Source organism: Rhinoraja longicauda, chromosome 33, assembly GCF_053455715.1.
Source record: "Rhinoraja longicauda isolate Sanriku21f chromosome 33, sRhiLon1.1, whole genome shotgun sequence".
Taxonomy (NCBI): Eukaryota; Metazoa; Chordata; class Chondrichthyes; order Rajiformes; family Arhynchobatidae; genus Rhinoraja; species Rhinoraja longicauda.
In genome coordinates, this window is record NC_135985.1 from 24,312,196 (window position 1) to 24,333,289 (window position 21,094).

At 40.3% G+C, this 21,094-nt stretch overlaps 1 long non-coding RNA gene across 1 annotated transcript in view; it reads right to left on the reverse strand.

Annotated features, from left to right (window-relative positions):
• LOC144608960 (uncharacterized) overlaps positions 1 to 21,094 on the reverse strand; it is a 119,435-nt gene that overhangs the window by 94,122 nt on the left and 4,219 nt on the right. Inside the window, exon 2 of the long non-coding RNA XR_013549257.1 lies at positions 13,681 to 13,803. This is a non-coding gene — a long non-coding RNA (uncharacterized LOC144608960). The remainder of the gene's footprint in view (positions 1 to 13,680; positions 13,804 to 21,094) is intronic.

The following is a 21,094-nucleotide window of genomic DNA, read 5'->3' on the forward strand; positions in this document are numbered from 1 at the left end:
ATTGTAAATTGACCAATGGCTGTCAGTTATAATGTCTTATGATGTGACTGATGACCTAGACTGAATTTAACCTGGTTTTTGTGGCAAGACATACCTGCGAGGTTTTCCAAATGGTTGGGTAGATACAGAGAGGTAGCTACATTGGAACAGCCTGGCTGGAACTGCCATTTGTCATAACCTCTGGAGCACAAGAGCTGGGATATTGCCAGAGTGGGGACACTAGGCCTTGCTGTTTCCACTGATCTCCGGTCATGTAGACCGAGAACACCCTGAGCTTTGATGGATATCTGATGGGACCACATTGGCATTAGAAACATAGAAACATGGAAAATAGGTGCAGGAGGAGGCCATTCGGCCCTTCGAGCCAGCACCGCCATTCATTGTGATCATGGCTGATCATCCCCAATCAATAACCCATGCCTGCCTTCTCCCCATATCCCTTGATACCACTAGCCCCTAGAGCTCTATCTAACTCTCTCTTAAATCCATCCAGTGATTTAGCTTCCACTGCCCTCTGTGGCAGAGAATTCCACAAATTCACAACTCTCTGGGTGAAAAAGTTTTTCTCACCTCAGTTTTAAATGGCCTCCCCTTTATTCTAAAACTGTGACCCCTGGTTCTGGACTCGCCCAACATTGGGAACATTTTTCCTGCATCTAGCTTGTCCAGTCCTTTTATAATTTTATACGTTTCTATAAGATCCCCTCTCATCCTTCTAAACTCCAGTGAATACAAAGAGTGTATTGTTCCAGTATTGAACATAACGCCTTCAAAACAAAATGTGAACTGGAGACAGGGTGAGAGAATAAGGAATAACATTCCCACATCGAGTATTTAAGTTCCATAGAACGATTCAGAAACATATCTGATTTTACTGCAGTGAAAAAATTAGATTGAAAAGAGATGACTTGGTCCAATGTACCAAATATTTCACCGGTCCTGAGTTAGGAATGGAATTTCTTTATGGAAGTACAACATGGAAACCGGTTCTTCAGCCCACCAACTCCACACCAACCATCGATCACCCGTTCACACTAGTTCTACGTTATATTCACTTTTGCAACCATTCCCTACACACAAGGAGCAATATACAGAGGGCCAATTAATCTACATACCCCCACGTCGTTGGGATGTGGGAGGAAACCGGAGGAGCTGAAGGAAACCCACGTGTTATGGGAATAACAGGCAAACTGTACAGAGATAGTCAAGTTCGAACCTGGGTCTCTGGCGCTGTGAGGCAGCAGCTCGACCAACTGCACCACTGTGCCACCGTAAATCACTGTACAGAATTTCCACCAATGATGAGAATCCTTGATTTATTTTGGACAAGGCAACTTGTTCATTGAATAAATTGTACCTGCATATGGCCAACATGGAAATAAAATGGTTATGTTTATGATGCATTTCTTCAGAAGAAGGGTCTCAACCCGAAACTTCACCCATTCCTTATCTCCAGAGATGCTGCCTGGCCTGCTGAGTTACTCCAGCTTTCTGTCTCTATCCTAGGTTTAAACCAGCATCTGCAGTTCCCTCTTACACATGCAGCATGGAAACAGGCCCTTCCACCCAACTTACCCATGGCAACTAAGCTAGTCCCATCTGCCCACATCTGTCCCATATCCCTCTAAACCTTTCCTATCCATGTATCTGTGCAAATGTCTTAAATATTGTTATAGTACCTGCCTCAACTACCTCCTCTGGCAGCTCGTTCCTTATACCCACCACCTTCTGTGTGGAAAAAGTTGCCCCTCAGGTTCCTATTGTGGCTTCCATGAAGTTTTTCCTTCACCATAAATATTTCTTCGCCACCTCCAATATCCCACATACGTACAATTCCTGGGATTGTGTAACTTCCCCTGCAACGTTCCAACTGGGAAATGGGAACATTGATTTTAGATTTCAACTCCAACCTGAGGATCACAGGTGATCCACAGTTAGTTCATGATGGGGACAAGCTAGGGTGAAGATATGGCAAAGAAATAACTGTAATTCAATGACATGAACCTTTACATTATAGAAGGCTGAGGAAAATTAGGTTTAAGGTCTGAAGAAAGAATATGTTGCAGCAGAATGGAGATGGTGCTCAGTTGTTAATCTTTAGTTGAATGCAGGGGGGAGCCAGAATGTGAATTGATTTTCTGATTTTAAGGGGATCTTGCAAGAGGCACTCAACATAGAAATGATCACCATGTTTTTCATCATTGTGTGAGAGCAGGAAGAGACATAGGGAGGGTGTGACAGAAATATAAAGGAAGAAATGAAGGAAGAACAGTAAGAAGGGGGGTAGTAAGACAGCAGGGTAATTTTCAACTGTTACAGTTAGATTGACAATGCATTTTACACTGTCTTTGATTTTGTTTTCCATTCAAGAGAGTCAAGAGTGTTTGATTGTCATATGTACTAAAACAGAACAATTACATTCTTACTTGCTGTGGCACAACAGGTTTGTAAAGACAGTAATCAATAGATAATAGAATTTTTTTAAATGCAAGTTAATTTAAACCAAAGATACTAGAGGAGCAAGATGAACCACTCCATTGAAATCCCTATACTGAAGTGTAGTACGCAAAGGAGCCATTTTAGTAAGCAAACCTACCGTTCACTATGCCTCTCACAGTGTAATCAGTGTTCTGGGGGAATAGTATGTGTGATGATACCATAAAAATGCAGAATATTTCTCATCTATCAATTCACAGATTTATTTATTTTTAATGTTTCGTCAAGTTTCTGCCTACTAAAATGGCGCCATGACATACTACGTTTTTTAGGGTCGAGTGGTCTATCTTGCTCTGCTCTAGTATCTTTGATTTAAACCATCAGCTTCGTACCTAACAGGTAAAGTTTTTGATTAGAGATCTTCACCCTGAAATGATAGGGTGAATATCTTATCATTATGGATTCTCTCTCCACAGATGCTATTCAACCTGTGAATATTTCAAGGGTTTCGGATATCCACCGTCGATAACGGTAATCAATTCTAATCAGGGAAAGAGAGAAAAGGAATAGAGGTGAGGGATATCCTAAAATGAACAAAAGGGAAAGCTCTTCTATTTTTTTTTAATAGCGAAGCACTGTTAATTACTGATCCACCTTCACAGCACAATCACTTTAGCTATCTCCACAAATTTTGTAGTTAAATTGAATATTAGGTCCGACAAATACGAACAAGTCAACTGGCCAATGTTTTATTGAATAACTAAAAGGACATTTAGCATACCTTTGTAGAGGTATACATGACTTTAGTTTAACATCTTATTTAAACAACAGAACCATTACTTCACTGCACTTGACATAGTGAAAATCTTCAGGCAAGAGCACCACCATTGCTGAGCCAAGATGCCAATTAACTCATTGATTCTCAACTCAACAAAAATGATGCCTACCCAACATTAATGTGGCTTGAAAATAGGGTCGTATATAGATTGGAAAAAATACTTCTCAGGACTCCTTCTCTACAGGACTCCTTCTCTATTAAATTAATCTACAGGCAGAGAATGGTAGAATCTCAGAATTCTGCAAATGGAATTACTGTTAAGTGTCTGGCTAATATTAAATCTAGGTTAAGAGTTTTAATAATCGAAGGTGTGAAGCAAAATGGAGACAAATTAGATACATGATCACAGACCAGCCAATTTTATTCTCACTGAATAGCAGAACATGCTGGACAAACTAAAAAGCCTGTCTGAAGAAGAGTCCCGACCCAAAATGTCACCTATCTATGTCCTCTGGAAATGCTGCCTGACCCGCTGAGTTACTCCAGCACTTTCTGTGGGGTTTTTTTTGTTGCAAACCAGCATCTGCAGTTCCTTGCGTCTCCGAACGAAAAATCCTACATTGTTCTTGTGGCACTCAAAAGCTGCTGGTGTGGAGGACCGAGACTATTATTGGTACTTCCCAAATGTTGCAAACCTGAATCCAAGCAGGCCTTCCCAGAACTTTAAAATGTCGATTGTTTCCACCAAGAAAAATGACAGCTATACATTGGGAACAATTACAGTAATTACCCTAATCTGGCATTACTAGTGTCAATCCAATGCTAACAATTACAATAGGTGGCATACACCACTGAGAAAGGAGGACATTAATTGCTGGTGTGAAGCTAATAGAAATATAAATAAAAGTTACATAGAACCAGGCAGCATCTCTGAAGTTCATAAATGGGCGATGTTTTGGGTCTGAAGGGTCCCAACCTAAAATGTCACCTATCCATGTCCTCCAGAGATGCTGCCTGAACCGCTGAGTTACTCCAGTACTTTCTATTGGGAATGCATTCATTAGTATCCAACTTCAGATCCAGTGATCTATTCCATCTGAATGGAATGGATCCAATGGATACTCATCATACCGGCAGCTTGTGGTTCTTTTTACTAATTGGGCTTCTCTCTAGTTCAGGGCTCTCAAAGACCCACAAGCTTTCATGTGAAAGATAACTAATATTTATAAGGCATAGCTCAACATCTGTGGGAATAATTTTAAACAACTTCACACACACGAAACAACTTACGCTTTAGTTTAGTTTAATGATACAGCGCGGAAACAGGCCCTTCAGCCCCCTGAGTCCGCGTCGACCAGCTATCCACCACACTAACACTATCCTACACACACTAGGGACAATTTACAATTAAACCGAGCCAATTAACCTACAAACCTGTAAGTCTTTGGAGTGTGGGAGAAAACCAGAACATTCAGAGAAAACCCACGCAAGTCATGGGGAGAACATACAAACACCATACTGACAGAATTCGTAATCAGGTAACTAACGTTGTACGGCAGCAACTCTACCGCTGCGCCACCGTGCTACCCAATTGAAGCTGAGTTGTTTAAGCTAATTGAGCAACTATTTTGATGTTGATAGAGAGGTGAATGGTAACCATGATAACAGGAGAACTCCCTACTCTTCTACCAAGAATGGAAACTGATTGAAAGGTCCAGCATGCAAACAGGCCCTTTGGCCCAAGTCTATCAATCACCCGTTTCCACCTGTACCATTTTACCCCACTTTCTAATCCATTCCCTACACACTGAGGGCAATTTACAAAGGCCAAACCCCCACACCTTTAGGATGTGGGAGGAAACCGGAGCATCCGGAAGAAACCCACGCAAGCACTGGGGTCAGGATTGAACCTGGGACTCTGTCACTGTGAGCAGAGGCTCTATCACCTGCGCCACTGTGCTGCCTGTAGTTCAAGAATGATTCAGCAATGGAACATTGAAACAGGCCCTTTGATTCTGTTAACCTTAAAGGGAAAAAAAATCGCTCCCACTGTAGCACTAGTAGATGATTTGGGAATCAAACTAGGTTGCGCAGTTATGTCCATGAATGGAATTTGGACTCACAACTTTCAGAGTCATGTGTCAGCTTGTCAATATTGTACTAGGCTACAGACATCAACAACTCTAAATTTGCAGGAATCTCTTAAAACCCTTTGTTTTCCTCAATGCTCTTTGTCGGAATTGAGATCAGCTGGGAGAACAATAAACGTCAGTGTCCACACACGGCTCCACAAGCCCTACCCAAGCTCGTAATTGCAAAGCTCATCCACATATAATATGGAAAATTAATTAATCCAGCCACACCAAGCTAAGTGAATCCAGGACATGTTCAGACTTGGTGCTCGAATTCACACCTTCCCAAATGTATTTGGAATGTGCACATCCCCATCTCCCAGGATTCAGTCCCCTCGCCAATTATCCCATTAGTATTCCGCTTGCTGCAATATCACACAGCAAGACAGTTCACAAGAAACACATAAAGGGTAGATATTTTGCCTGTTTTTTTGTTGCTGTTTGCTGAACTTCAATGACAATATTGCCCCTTACACTGCCCCAATTGGCGATATGATAGTGGACATTTAAGAGGCTTTTAAATATGCATAGTGTAGGAAGAAACTGCAGATCTGGTTTAAACTGAAGATAAACACAAAAAGCTGGAGTAACCCAGTAACTCGTGCAGCATCTCTGGAGAGAAGGAATGGGTGACGTTTCGGGTCGAGACCCTTCTTCTTATCTTATCTCATCTCATCTCATCTCATCTCATCTCATCTCATCTCATCTTATCTTATCTTATCTTATCTTCACATGGATATGTATATATGTGTGTGTGTGTGTGTATGTATATATATACATATGTATATGTATATGTATATGTATATGTATATGTATGTGTATATGTATATGTATATGGATTATGTATATGTATATGGATATGGATATGTATATGGATATGGATATGTAGGGAATGAAGGGATGTGGATCATGTGCAGGCAGAGGTGATTGGGTTAATTTGGCATCATGTTCAGCATGGACTGTGGGCTGAAGCACCTGTAACTGTGCTGTACTTTTCTATGTTCCAAGATGAAGGCTTATTACTTTGTTAAATTGTTCCTATATCCCTCGGATTAATTTCCAACATGTGAATTGATTCAGCTCATCTGAATCTCAAAGAGGAACAGTATCTTTCAGCATGTCCTCGGAGGTAAGGATGACTCACTAATTTCAACATAATATTTCCCTGGGGAAATGGCAAGGGAGCAGTGCAATATTCCAAAATAGAAAGCAACATTCTAATATATATGTTTTTATAGGATAGAAATGAAAGCAGCATGGGTGTAATATTGGGCAATGGATCTAGATGATGTGTTAACAAATCGCTAACAACAGAAGTGCTTGATTCCATCCAGGTCTACACTGAGGGAAGATAGACACAAAATGCTGGAGTAACTCAGCGGGACAGGCAGCAACTCTGGAGCGAAGGAATGGGTGACGTTTCAGGTCGAGACCCTCCTTCGGACTGATCAGTCTGAAGAAGGGTCTCACCCATTCCTCCTCTCCAAAGATGCTGCCTGTCCCGCTGAGCTACTCCAGCATTTTGTGTCAAACCAGCATCTGCAGTTCCTTCCTCTACTATCAGGGAGCTGATCTTAGCTGGGTAGAAACCGTAATACGACAATTAGTTTCAATCCCACTTTGGAAAGGGCAAAAGACAAGGTAAAGTTTCGGTAGGACCTCCATTCTTGGTGCCCTTTGGTGACAACACCCCCAATATCAAGGATAAATGAATGAGCATAAGTTGAGGGTTCGAGAGTTTGTATTACGCTTCTGCCAATGCATTCACACATTCACCGGGTCCCCAAACATTGCCAATTGCAATACCTTTGTACACTGCAAGGGCCAGGAAGCGAGCGGGCAAGATCATCTCTGATCCCTTTTACCCTGGCCACAAACTCTTTGAAGCACTTCCCTCTGGAAGGCGATTCCGACTGTCAAAGCAGCCACAGCCAGACATAAAAACTGCTTTTTTCCGCGAGTAGTAGCTCTACTCAATAACCAAAAGTCTGTAGTCTCTTTTTGCTCTGGTTTATTTCACTCACATGTTTAAACTGTAATGTTGCATTCTTAATGTTTTAATGTTTTATGCTTTATTCTTAATTGTTTACTGTATGTTCGTGTTGTTACTTGCGAGCGGAGCACCAAGGCACATTCCTTGTATGTGTATATACTTGGCCAATAAACGTATTCATTCATTGAAGGTTTGGAGCTAAGATGAAGAGCTATTACCTCGTTTATGATGGTTACATTTTTTCTCTATCCTGTAGATTAATTTCCAATATGTGAATTAATTCAATTCATTGATAAGAGAAAAATGTACTGTCATGAAGCACAAAGAGTCAGTCATGGCAGAAAATATTGAAATGTGAAAGAAAATTATTTAAGGATGCAAAAAAAGACAATAGTCTTTATGTTTGGAATTCTCTAACCTTGGTGATGTGGATGCCCATTTAATAAGTATATTCTAAATATTATCAAAATGGATTTTTGGATACCAGTGAATCTATGGATTTGTTGATCAAGATGGAAGTAGATTTCAGGTGTAGTATTTACTAAGATCTTGAAAAATCCCTAAGTGGACTAAAAAACGTGAACTGGCCAACTCCTGTTTCAATTAGTTTTTCTCTTAGATACATTTTGATGACAAACATAATTTTCAACACTGACCACCACAGACCAAGTGAAGAGTAAAGTACTTTGATGTAAAGTTATGGACCTGGGACAAGTTCATAAGTCAGAGGAGAAGAGGTAGGTCATTCGACCCTTTGAGACTACTTCGGCATTCAGTCGTGGCTGAATTGGATAGAGTGGACGAGGAAAGGATGCTACCACTAGAGGGAGAGTCTAGGACCAGAGGTCATAGCCTCAGAATAAAAGGGTGAGCCTTTAGGAAGGAGATAAGGAGGACTTTTTTCAGTCAGAAGGTGGTGAATCTGTGGAATTTATTGCCACCGAAGGTTGTGGAGGCCGTCAATAAATATTTTTAAGGCAGAGTTTGATAAATTCTTGATTAGTACAGATGTCATGCATTATGGGGAGAAGGCAGGAGAGTGGGGTTGAGAGGGAAAGATAGATCAGCCATGATTGAATGGCAGAGTTGGCTTGATGGGCCAAATGACCTAATTCTGCTCCTATCACTTAGGAACTTAGGAACCTAACCATCTTTCCCTCTCAACCCCATTCTCCTGCCTTCTCCCCATAACCTTGACACCCTTACTGATACCTTTGTTTGTATTGCCACAGATACTGCAGGGTCTGCAACATTTTGCAGTAGTTTTCTTTGTTATTGGAAGATCCCTGCTCTGCTTATGGTTATACACCACATCATTTTTTAATCTGAGCAGTGCTATCTTATGTCAAAAGCCAGTTGAAGTATTGAATGCTTTTTACATATATTCAATGGCAACGTTAACAAAATATACCCTATTATAAAATAGAAATAATTGGAATTCAGTAGTAAATGAAATCAAAGCATTTACTACATATTATAAAGCAAAATTAAGAAGTAAAACTCTGCAGACAGGTAGAGAAAGAATATCCAATGTTATACCTGTGCAATGATGATAGCAGTTCAATGCAATCACATTTATTTTAACTTAACTAAAACATTTTTATATTTCAGCACCATTTTGAAGGCATCTTGCACAATCTCAGTACCCTCCATCTTCCCAAAAATCCAACCACAATTAATCAATGAATCCATCTTTTGTTCCAGCAATTCATTTCAAGTACTTAGACTAAAAACACCTTACTCACGGCAAAAAAAATACATTTCTAGGATTTGCTTATTTGACTAAAAGCACAGCAGCAGATGGAGAGTGAAGTGGAAAAACTGAGGACACATGCAATGCCTGCATCTCTGCCAACAATGAAAGGAGGAGAACCATCTTGTATGGTGCACCTCATCTAGAATATTATAACTCAGTGTTTTCCTTATCAGATCAAACAGTCTACTATGAATATTATGGAGGAAGGAACTGCCGATGCACCAAAGATAGACACAAAATGCTGGAGTAACTCAGTGGGTCAGGCGGCATCTCTGGAGAAAAAAAATAGGTGACGTTCAGATTTCTTCAGACTGAGAGTCAGGATGGAGGGAGACACTGTGAATATTGTACCTTTACATGTTGTTTAAATCCAACTTCAGGGGAATCGAGAACTAGGTTGATGTTAAAATTTAATAGGAAACTGAGGGGCAACTTTCTCACTCAGATGGTGGTGGATATATGGAACGAGCTGCCAGAAGATTTGAGGCACGGACTGTAACAGTATTTAAAGGACACTTGGGCAGATACATGGATAGGAAAAGTTTAGAGGGATGTGGGCCAAACATGGGCAAATGGGATTAGTTTAGATGGGACATTTTGGTCAGTATTGACAAGTTGGGCCAAAGGCTCTATTTCCTTGCTGTATGAATCTATGACTCTAACTTCACGATTCCCGCCAGTACTCTTTTTTAATGTAGGTTAATTTCTTTCCTCCTTTATTTAAAGTGGTAGGCCTGCTGTAAAACATCCCCCTCCTCATCTGATTATAATACTGCCCCCGACAAGTGGGATCTTTATGAAACCAGTTACAGCATTCCACAGTCAGATTCAAGAACCAGAGGACATAGCTTTAGGGTGAGGGAGGGGGGGGAGAGATTTAATAGAAATCTGAGGGGTAACTTTTTCACACAAAGGGTGGTGGGTGTATGGAATGAGCTGCTGGAGGATGTAATTGGGGCAGGTACTATCGCAATGTTTAAGAAACATTTATACAGGTACATGGATAGGACAAATTTAGAGGGTTACAAGACCAAGTGATCCTCTCCCCCTCCCCCCTACCCTCTCCTCCCCCACTCCCCTCCCCCTCCCCCCCTCCTCCACCTCCCTCCTCCCTCCCTTCCCCCTCCCTCCTCCCCTCCCCCTCCATCCACCTTCCTCTCCCCTTCCCCTCCCCCCCACTCCATCCCCCTCAACCCCCCTTATCTTCCCTCCTCCTAAATAGATGGAGCAAATGCAGGCAGTTGGGGCTAGAGTAGATGGGACTTGTTGTGTGGGCATGTTGCACTGAAGGGCCTGTTTCCATGCTGTAAGACTCAATGACTCTATTCGTTGATTCGGCTAGCTTATCTGAACACTTAGCTTTGTTTCTCTGACCAAAGATACAAACTGAACTGAGCTTTAGTGCTTTGCTATCATTTCAGCACTGGACATCTCCAGTCTGTATGGTGCGGTGCCAGACAATGAATACACCTTCTATTACCAACAATCCCCACCCCCAATAAAGCTTTTTCGGCTTCATTGCAGTTATCACTGTGCAGATCTAAGTCTCTGTAAAAAATATATATATGCCAGGCAATGTCTAACATGTTTAATGCAAGAGTTTTGTCAACATCTGAAACATTCGACATCCAAGTTTCACAGTGACATCCGCGCGAAACTGGAGGGAGGTTCGTGGAAGACGGGACTGATCAAAAATTTACAATGGAAACATGAAAGCAAGTCAAGAATACGCAACTCCACACAGAGCCAAGCTGTACTTAATCACGTAAAGCTCTGCTACAAATGTCACGTTGACCCCAATATCAATGGAAACCCATTTAGTACAGGGCAGATCGATCCTTGGTAAATAACCACTCTTGGCGCAAGCCTAACGTCGAATTCATTGTTTCACCCGATACTCAACCTAACATCCAATTCTCTGTATAAACCCAATTTACGTTCAAGTTCAAACGTAACCGAGAGAATAACGTAGAAAGATAGAAAATAGATGCAGGAGTAGGCCATTCGGCCCTTCGAGCCAGCACCGCCATTCAATATGATCATGGCTGATCATCCAAAATCAGTACCCCGTTCCGGTTTTTTCCCCATATCCTTTGATTCCCTTAACCCTAAGTGCTAAATCTAACTCTAACTCTCGCTTGAAAACACTTGCACCCCGTTTCATGTCCCAAATTCACCATTAGATTTTGAAAATATTGATCTCAAACGCAATTTCGTTCTAGACCCAATGTCAATTGCACGTTATAGTAACAACATTTCACGAGGGCGGACCATAGGTCAAATCTTCAGTTGTAAGTCCGACAACCAGTTGGACCATATTATTATGGTCATATCTTGGTCATTTATAACGTACAAACTACCCGAATAATCAAACATAGACACAAAATGCTGGAGTAACTCAGCGGGTCAGGCAGCATCTCTGGAGAGGAGTGGTCGAGACCCTTCTTCTCGACCCGAAACGTCCCCCGTTCCTTCTCCCCAACAGGAGATGCTGCCTGTTCCGCTGAGTTACACTCCAGCATTTTGTGTCTATCTTCGGTGTAAACCAGCATCTGCAGTTGCTTCCTACACATCCGAATAATCAAAGTGTGTATAACAGTGACACGTTCCAAATAAACACTTCCATTAACGCGCATATTTCATGTTAAAAACAAATCCCTGTCTGGAGATCAATCGCTGTCCTTTGAAGAGACAATCGTAAAAGCGCTTTCGACCTCTAGCCAGGTGGCTGAACAAACACACTGCCAACCTGTGCAATAGAGAGTTTCAAGGTGTTCCTGAGAATCCTGGTCATACAACTAACTTCCTTGCCTCAAAGTACGATAATCCTCAAGAAAGCCTCTATACCTATCCAACAACGTGGGGATAAATGGGTGGGAAGACTTATAGATCGTTTGTTTGAGAGGGGCGGCCGAGTCCTGATCGAGGTACGAAACCTAGTGAACATTTAGTGCGCCTCCACGCATCGGCGCACGTGAAACCTTTATCAAGGGGCCCTGGTCCCACAGCGGAAAGACTTGTTTTCCCCTACAGATAGTTCTTCAGAACTATAAATGCGACGTGTGTGCTTCTGGCTATTGCCATTGGGCCTGACATTGGTCTGGTTATTTATAAGTGCACCTGGAAAATTGAATTTTAAATTGTTAAAATTTAGTTAGTGTTATCCGAGGGAAAAAAAACAAAAAAACCATCAGGAGAGCAGAGAGTGAAAATTCGAATCATTGTCAAGAGTTAGAGTCATTTTCTGTTTCGACCAGCGGAGGTGGGATAGTTGGGTATGAGTGACATCTCGGTGTCTCGCCAACACCGGGCCAAACGGACCCAAACTCCCGGCTTGTGTCAAGATTGAGGTTCAACCTCCGCGGCAAAATGCTCGATTTAAGGCGCTTCACGCCATCCTGTGAACGACTACGAATTTCCAAAACGAAAAATCTCTGTAAAATGTAACTTGGTGGCAAATGTATTTCCATTTCAACTCGGTTTTGTGCTATATCTTCAGTAGAAACACCGTGAAATAATTTCACGACATGGCGGCATTTGATCTTTAAGGAGGAAAGTGCTTTCGACCCATCTTGATATTTCACTGAGTAAATATTTATTTTACTTTTATTTTTATTTAAAATCATTTATCATTTTAAGATCGTGTACTTGGCCTTATAATCCAAGGGGGTTTATAATTAGATTTTAAAATTAATTTACAACAATTTACCATTTTAATTTAAAGTAAGAGTGGGACTATCAGATGTATGCAGTGTGTGTTAGTTCCAAGTGGCGAATTGTTTTCTGTAATGGGGCGGAGGGGGGGGGGGATAAAATGGAGTAGCTATACATCAGGAGGTATTTGGGTGGTGGGTTTCGGGGCGGGGGGGGGGTAGGGAAAATAAGGCGAAAGTGAGACAGACAGAGCGAGGACTGGTCGCAAAGTGGACACCTCATTAGAATTCAGAACCATGTCACTGTGCCGTTTGAATGGAGAGCTCCCGATGTGGTCTGCCTGCGTTTGGAAATGGGAACCAAAGCCCCCTTGACAGCCCCCGCCTCTTTCCACGCGAAAATAAAGAAGGCGAAAAAAAGTTGCTGTTATTTCTGCTTCGCTTCACCGTTCCTAGATACCTAGAGACCAATAGTCGGCAGCTGCCGGCGCTGCCTGAAAAGTGACCAAATTATCGAGAACTTGACCTCTTAAAGGGGCCAGCCTAAAACCCAATCTCCAAGTCTGGAATGCTAATCAGCCTGCACATTCCGCGCCGGTTGGGTTTGTGAGCGTAATCTAATAAAGGAATGTTTAATCTATTTAAGGCGAATGGCTGTATCTCGCGTTAAACCATCGCCCACAACCCTGAGATTTGCACAACAGATTTTAAGGCGTCTAGGCAGTCTTGATGTAATGGGATAAAAGGGAAGAAAGGAGTTTCACATTTTATTCTGCGTAAACTCGCTGCCCTCACTGTCTATCTGTCCCACTTCAAAAAATGAGTTCAAATAGCATGATAATTAGCGTTACAAATAATCAACAATAAGTCCCTGGAATGGAGGGACTTTTAAAGAAAGATTTGTTCATTTTATAGAAAGGGAGATTACTCACGGCGTTTCGCGGCCTGTGTTAGTCGTATTGTCTCCAGCCGATCTGATGACTGTGACCGCGAGTTTTCTTCTCTGATTCTTGGCGTTTCTACTCATCGTTTGTCCGTTCTTCCTCTCCCCGAAGCTGTGGAAGTGGATTCTACTTTCGGTTATCTAGCTTTATGATAGATCAGTTATACTCATACAGCTAGATAACCAAAGACAGCAGCCAACTTCCGCCCCGCGTCTCGAGGTGTGCGAGAGAGGTCAAGAAGATGTGTTTTTTTTTCATTTCCCCCATCTGTCATCAAAGAAGGAAGAGAAAATATCAGCAGCGAGCAAGTGGCGGCTCCTCGCACCTTCCCCTTCGCGAGCAGGGCGGCGGGTTATTGCATGTCTGCAGGTTCTGAGCGGGACTCGCTCAGTAGGTTTGCATTCAATTCGTGATCTGACCTGACTCTCCCACAACAACCAAGATTGAACGCCCTCTCTCTCTCTCTCTCTCTCTCTCTCTCTCTCTCAAACACACAGATAGATACACACACAGACCGACGCACACACACAGACAGACACACACACACACAGATAAATACACACACCACACACACACAGAGATAGGTACACACACACACAGACAGACACAAACACACACACACAGATAGATACACACACAGATAGGCAGACACACACACACACACACTGACAGACACACACACACAGATAGATACACACACAGCCACACACCCACGCACAAGATCCACTCCTATTCACATGCTAATTGGTCTTTCGTTGCTGACGAAACCGCATCGGCAGCCTATCCCTGCTTTCTACCGGCTTTATTCAAATCTCGAAAGATTCCCGCCTTTTGGGTTTGAGGAATCACCTCTTTATTCAGGTTGCATCTGTCACCATTCAGTGTCTCAACCCGCGGATCGAAAGGGATTTCCGATTAAAACGATTCCCCCAAATGGACCAAAACGTGGCAAGTGAGACTGCCTTGAGTAAATCCACAATTTGCAACATTAGGAATATATTCCAAGCCAAACGTGCCAAGTCAGGGGCCAGTGGTGGGAGATTTCAAATTAAACCCAAACCTCCATTAAATATTAAATGAAGTCTTTTCTCTAAATCCAGCCACTGACACAATCAGTTTTTTCACTATTTATTAGCTGATCCGTCCGAAAACAAATATTCAGCACATCAGATTCCTAACAATAGTTACTTGACACACTGAATATTGAAGTGGGTTAATTATTTCGGTTTGGGATTCAAACTGCTGCTGAATTATAATCACACTGGATTGTTGTATTTGTCCCCCAATTTGTAAATATATTTTTATTTAATTGCTGCAAATACAACTTATTCGCACATTTCATAATCCATGCAATGAAAGTTCCCTGCGAATCTCCGCCGTTTATTTAATTGCTTCCCGCTATGGCGGCACGAGATGTCAGGATGGGGTTTGCAAATGGACTTTACTGGAAAAATGAACAGGCTCATTATACACGCTTTGAATTCCCTGCAGAATCCCCAAAGCTCGCCTGTGGAAAAAAAAGCTTACTCAAAATAAAAATCGTCAAACTACAGTACAATCCATGTACTCGGCACTCGTTTTCAACCTGGACAATTGGCGAACATTTCTTTCACAAAGTGAACCCGGTTTGTTTGTTCAACATCGGCCACTATTTAAGGGAGAAACGGAAACAAAATCGAATGCCTTCAATTCCACCTCATTTGCGCATTTCTAGGTTTCATCTTAATAATAACAATAAACTGTATGACATTTTAGTTTTTTTTTAAATAGCCAAACACACTGTCCCCGGTTTGTCCTGTATTTTCTGCCCATGCCAATAATCCCAGTTTCAATCATCACATGGAAACTATCGCCAAAATTGGTATAAAAATGGGAATATTAATTGCACCATATTGTGTGAAAAATACATTTTTATTTTCCGCATTCTGACAGATCTGATTCAGATGTTATTGTTTCAAAATTAATTCACGTGAGAATTAGATATTCTTGTGCGCTGCTTTGAAGTTAAAATGACGTTTAAAGATGGAAGCGGGAATTTTTACTGATGGAATAATAATTCGAAAATTAAGGCCACAAATGTACAGGATTTTAGTTACAGAATATAAATACATTAACGTGTTGATAAAATGTCGCCCAGTATCAGATGACTGAGGTTAACCCAGGATAAATGATAGAGTGAATGGGATCGCTTAATTTTTGTTTTATTTCAAGTCTTGACGACACCAAAACGTCAAATCGTGTAAATACAGGCGAGGGATTAATGGCAACTACCATCCAGTTTGCGTCATAGCCGTTCTTAACTCTATCTCTCGTCTCGGTCTTAACCGGGCCGAACCCGTTCTTGGACACTTTAAGATCCAGTACTAAGGCAACACTGGAAAAGTAGAAGGGGTTTTGAAATTCGTTTGAAGCGTGTGTAGAATGACAATAATCAAATTGCTACTTCGAAATCAAATGCATCTTTGATATTAGCTTTTGATATATATTTATATATATATACAGTTTTATATTTCAAAAGTTAAATCTGTGTATCACATATAAAAATGAAACAGCTATTGTATATATTGTATATATAATATATATATATTTATATATAATATATATAATGAGATACGCAATAACAGTTTCATGTTTTATATATGCATAAACAGATTTAACTTCTGAAACATAATACTTGATAGATTGTCAACCTCAATATATAAGTAACTATATTTCCAATAGGCATTTTTCCACAAGAGATGTATGTAAACGTTGCATTTATATCCAGTGAGCTAGTTGGCAGGCAAAGCGTCTTTTGTGTTTTAATGTACAGGGAAATGAGTGAAAGATACTCTTTCATTTGCCAGTATTGCCCTTAATCGCTATTTAGCACATTTGCGCATCTGATTTAATCTAAAGGAACGCCTCGGTTTAATTTGGTGATTGGGATTCTAGATTCCTTTATAATAGGAAATCCTACGGTCAGAAGAAGATATACACACATCCAGGTGTAAAGATGGAGCAAATTTCCGTCAATCCTGCGCTCCATCACATTTTCGCGTCTCTTCGTTTTAACTCAAATCTTGGAAATATCGCAACATTCACAATGGGAATCAAAATAATTAATGCATTTTAAATTTAGTGCAGCTAAATGATTTGTTCGTGCTCAGCTTAATTTGGAGGAAGGGAGATAGCGACATCGAGTAGTCGTCTCCCCACCACCCACCTCCATCACAGTACAGACCCTAAAAGGCACAAGGTCTTTCAGCATTTTATCCATTCTTCCATCATTGAACCCAAAATTTTATTCCAAAAAAAGGACTTTTCTACTCCTGCCTTCAAATCTGGATTTTGAGGAGTTTTGCAAAAATAAGTTTTCTGTTTTGAGTCGAAGAATTTCGAAACCAAGCTTTTAAATTAAAATATGTACAAACTCCCTGGTGTGAGTGGTATCCTCCATGACTGTTAACGCCTCAATATTATCAGTTTAATTATCCCCACGAAATATATATATGAATTATCTCAAAATAACAATAATTGATGGTCATTTTATTGGAAAGAAAAAAATCTGAACAAAATAATTCTGGGCTTTCTTTTGAAAAGACTCCATCTGGTTGCCACAATTACTAGAGATATTTTAATATATTCCGTGGATGACGCCCACTGTTCAAATCCGATTATACTGATTTGCCCCATCGATGTCTAAATCCGAAATCGTTCGCCTGGGATTGTTTGAGATGTCTTTTAACGCAAGGCTGGGTTCAACAAAACAGATCTGTCCGATTTGAATTTGTTTTAATGATAGGGGTAGGTGGAAATGGTTTGTACCGAAACATCAACAACTTTTTGATGCCGTTGCCTTACGTCGAGGCAAGGATTCTTATGTCTACAGGTGAATATCCCAGTAAAGATGCTTCCTGTGTATCCTAACCAGGTCATGGAGTCATTTCTGTCTAGATTGAATACAGCCTGACCTCTTTATTTAAATACAAAAAAAAGATTTATTTTTCAGCATTTTTGAAGCAGACCAATAATACAATTTCTTTAAATTGTGGGGTTATTTAATTGCCTCCCTACAAAAATTGGTAACTGACGGCATATAAACTTTACATATCTCAACACCTGACCCAGTTACATCGGGTGATTTGATAGCTACCAATTAGGCAGTCACCATCGATACATTTCCCCCCGAAAATATCGAAACCGTTGTGTAAACAACTTTGTTCCACCCAAGTTTAAAAAAATCTAAATTGCCCCACTGAACAATAAAGGCGATTCCATCAGATCAGATGGTAAAATCAATGTGTTAGCCTAGATAAAGCGAACACCTCGTCCATGATACTTCAAGTTAAACAATTAATGCATTCAAAGTTAACACCTCCTGAAGCAATTCGTACATCTCAACCGACCAGAGGTTTCGACCAGGGCAGCGTCTGAAACAAGATTCATATTGAAGTTCCCTCAAAAGTTAAAATAAAAACGAACAATGATGATGTTGTTTTGCAAATTCAAACCAGGCGTTGTATGAATCAAATGTCCGCAATGCTTACAGCTGCTGTGTATAAAATGTAACTTCTAGCAAACAGAAAACAGTGCCCCTACTATTGCCAGTATCAAGTGTTAATCCTAAAATGTTTATTTTGTGCTTCATGTTGAACAATTGAATTTCATTCACTTTTTCCATATCAGAAGATTTCACTGTGATTTAAAAAAAGATTTTTTTCCTAAATTGTTTTTACAATTTTGATTTTTATGCTAAAAGAACTCAGAATAGTCCAACATTTCATAATGTTTGATATCCACGTGAGGTGCTAAATACTCTTAAATATAATCGGTTAGATACACGAATGTTTGCTTGAAATGACTGATTTTCTCTGGCTCTGTTTATGCGATTCGGTGCAATGTTTTAGCAGAACCAGGTGGATATTAAAATCATTATGATTATCCTTATAAAGAATATTCTTATTCAATATATATATTTTAATTGTGAAGATCAACGTTTGGATGGAATCTACCACAAAGACTCTAATGGCATTGTGTCTGATGATGAACGTGCAACATGAATTTTGATCATTTCATATAGGTTTCTTTTTATTTGGAATCTAAAATTACACGGATGTCAAAAAAAGAGCCAATACGATATAAAGCAATAAAATGTGTCAGCGTCCAAATGTAAAGTGTGTGAACTGAACAAAGAAAATAAATGGAGAAACTGTACTAACGTTTTGGATTGCCATAAACTATAACTCTCCTATAATGTTGCTCTCGTCAAAACAACATTACACAAACTGGTTTAGAAGAAATTCAGACCACAAAAGAGCTACACACCGAGCGAGTGTTATGTGGGCCAAATCCGGCATGCCAACTGTAGAACCAATTCCAAAAAATATCGAGTCATGATGCAACATTGGTTTAAGAAAAACGAAACTCTGATCTCCCCACTCCTTGTCAAATCAAGGCCATCTTATTGTCCTGGTAACGAGATGTTTTATTAAATCAATATTGGGTCCAATATCATCGTGAACACCCTTCAAAAGTACCTCAATGGCTACAATATGCATTGGGGTGTTTGTGATATCTTTAAAGGCGCTATATAAATGCAAGTCCTCCTTTAATAACAGTATTAAAAAGACAATATCACGCCACTAAATACACTACAAAAAGGCAGGCACTACACCAATTAAATTTATTGGATTTTTTTTTTTTATGAATGGAAGGTTATTGTTTGATAAATTTTGCGAACCCCTTAAATTTACATTTAGGATGAAAATATGTACCAGACAAAGTGGGTGCATCGTTTAATGGTAATCCAGATAACTTATACCGTATGTGTATATGTGTGTAGACGTGTGTGTAGACGTATGTATCTCTGTGAGTGTGTATCTGCATGTGTGTGTGTGTGTATGTGTGTGTGTTTGCGCGCACACTTGCTGTAATAAGCTGCATTTATATGTATAGGTATTTGTGTGTGGAAGGTACATAATCTTTGCAGATATATATGTTTGCATATGTGCGTGGAGGTGCAATTCTAAGGAGGGAATACATAAACACTCAACCGTGTTCATATTCTATTGCATATACTGCTTATCATCTATTCATATTTTGTTGCAGATATATATTATATATTTATGCCTTGTGCACATGTGGTCTGTAGAAGTAGATGCCCCCGCCCCTCAAAAAAAGAACTGTTTGATAAAGGATACTTGTGTCATGTTACACGACGTCAGGTGTTAAAGGGATTAGCGTTCTACGGGGTTAAATGTCAGGACGATTGACATCTTCTTAAGATTGACACCAACTACCGCAGCGCGGGGTGATTTTGCTCAGTTCCATCTTCTTTGTAGAAGCAGATTGTTGTTGCTACTTAATTCTTAGGGATGGAGAAACTCAGACTCAGGCTCTCCCTCTCATGTTATCTGAACCAAGAGCGCTGGTTGCGGTGCTTGCTGCAAATGGTCCAGTTCCTATAAGCAAACCCTATTTCCAATTAGCCTGGGTGGGTATTAAGCATTCTATCTTAACACAAAATCCATACGTCTTTAGCAGTTGGTGCGTTTAAAGATGAGGAATATCCCCCGAGCGATTTGCGAGCGCGTTGCACATTCCATGTAATCATGCAATGGACGGACAGATAGTTTAAAGAGATACATTGCACTCTACCTCAACTTAACACTTATATCTGATTTCAAAAAAAATCTTTACCCGGGGAGGTTTATTTACAACAACCCTTAGCAGAGATCAGGATTCGCTTTTGCCCCCCAACAAAAGTTTGCATTAAAACCCTGCTATTTCCAAGCAACGCACAGTATGAATTCGCCAATGAATGTTTCAAATGTATAAACACACGAAGCGAGAGATAATCAGTTCACAGCAGAATACAATAATGACGTTGGGAAGCAAACACGGATCCAAGTGTACGTACATTACGTCTGACGTACTTTCTTTATAATTATTACAAGTTATTTTTAGTAAAACCTCGAGTAACCTATGCATTTTAATGCCCTCCAATATTCCTCTTGTAATTACTGTAAAGCGTGCATTCCCAGCACAAAGCAACTACAACGTACAAGGGAGGCTTATCAGAAATTGGCTCAAAAATGGTGGTGCCAGTCAGGGTTGTGATAATGTGGCATTTCTCCATTATTTATAGCTGATACTAACGGAGCCAGTTTACTCCCAAAGCCCTAACCTGACTGAAATGTAAGCAGATATAACTCTCAATGTATCTGATCCGTTCCAATTAACTACAATTATTGTTCTATACGTTCAAATCAAATGGGGTCCCAAAAAAAAACGTTCGCCGAAGAAAAGTTCTATTGATAGAAGATTTGATTTCGATCAGCAATTACAATATATATATATTTTTTTTAAAGAAGTATTAACAGAAGAAACACGCAAAGGAAAGGTTAGACCACTTCAAACA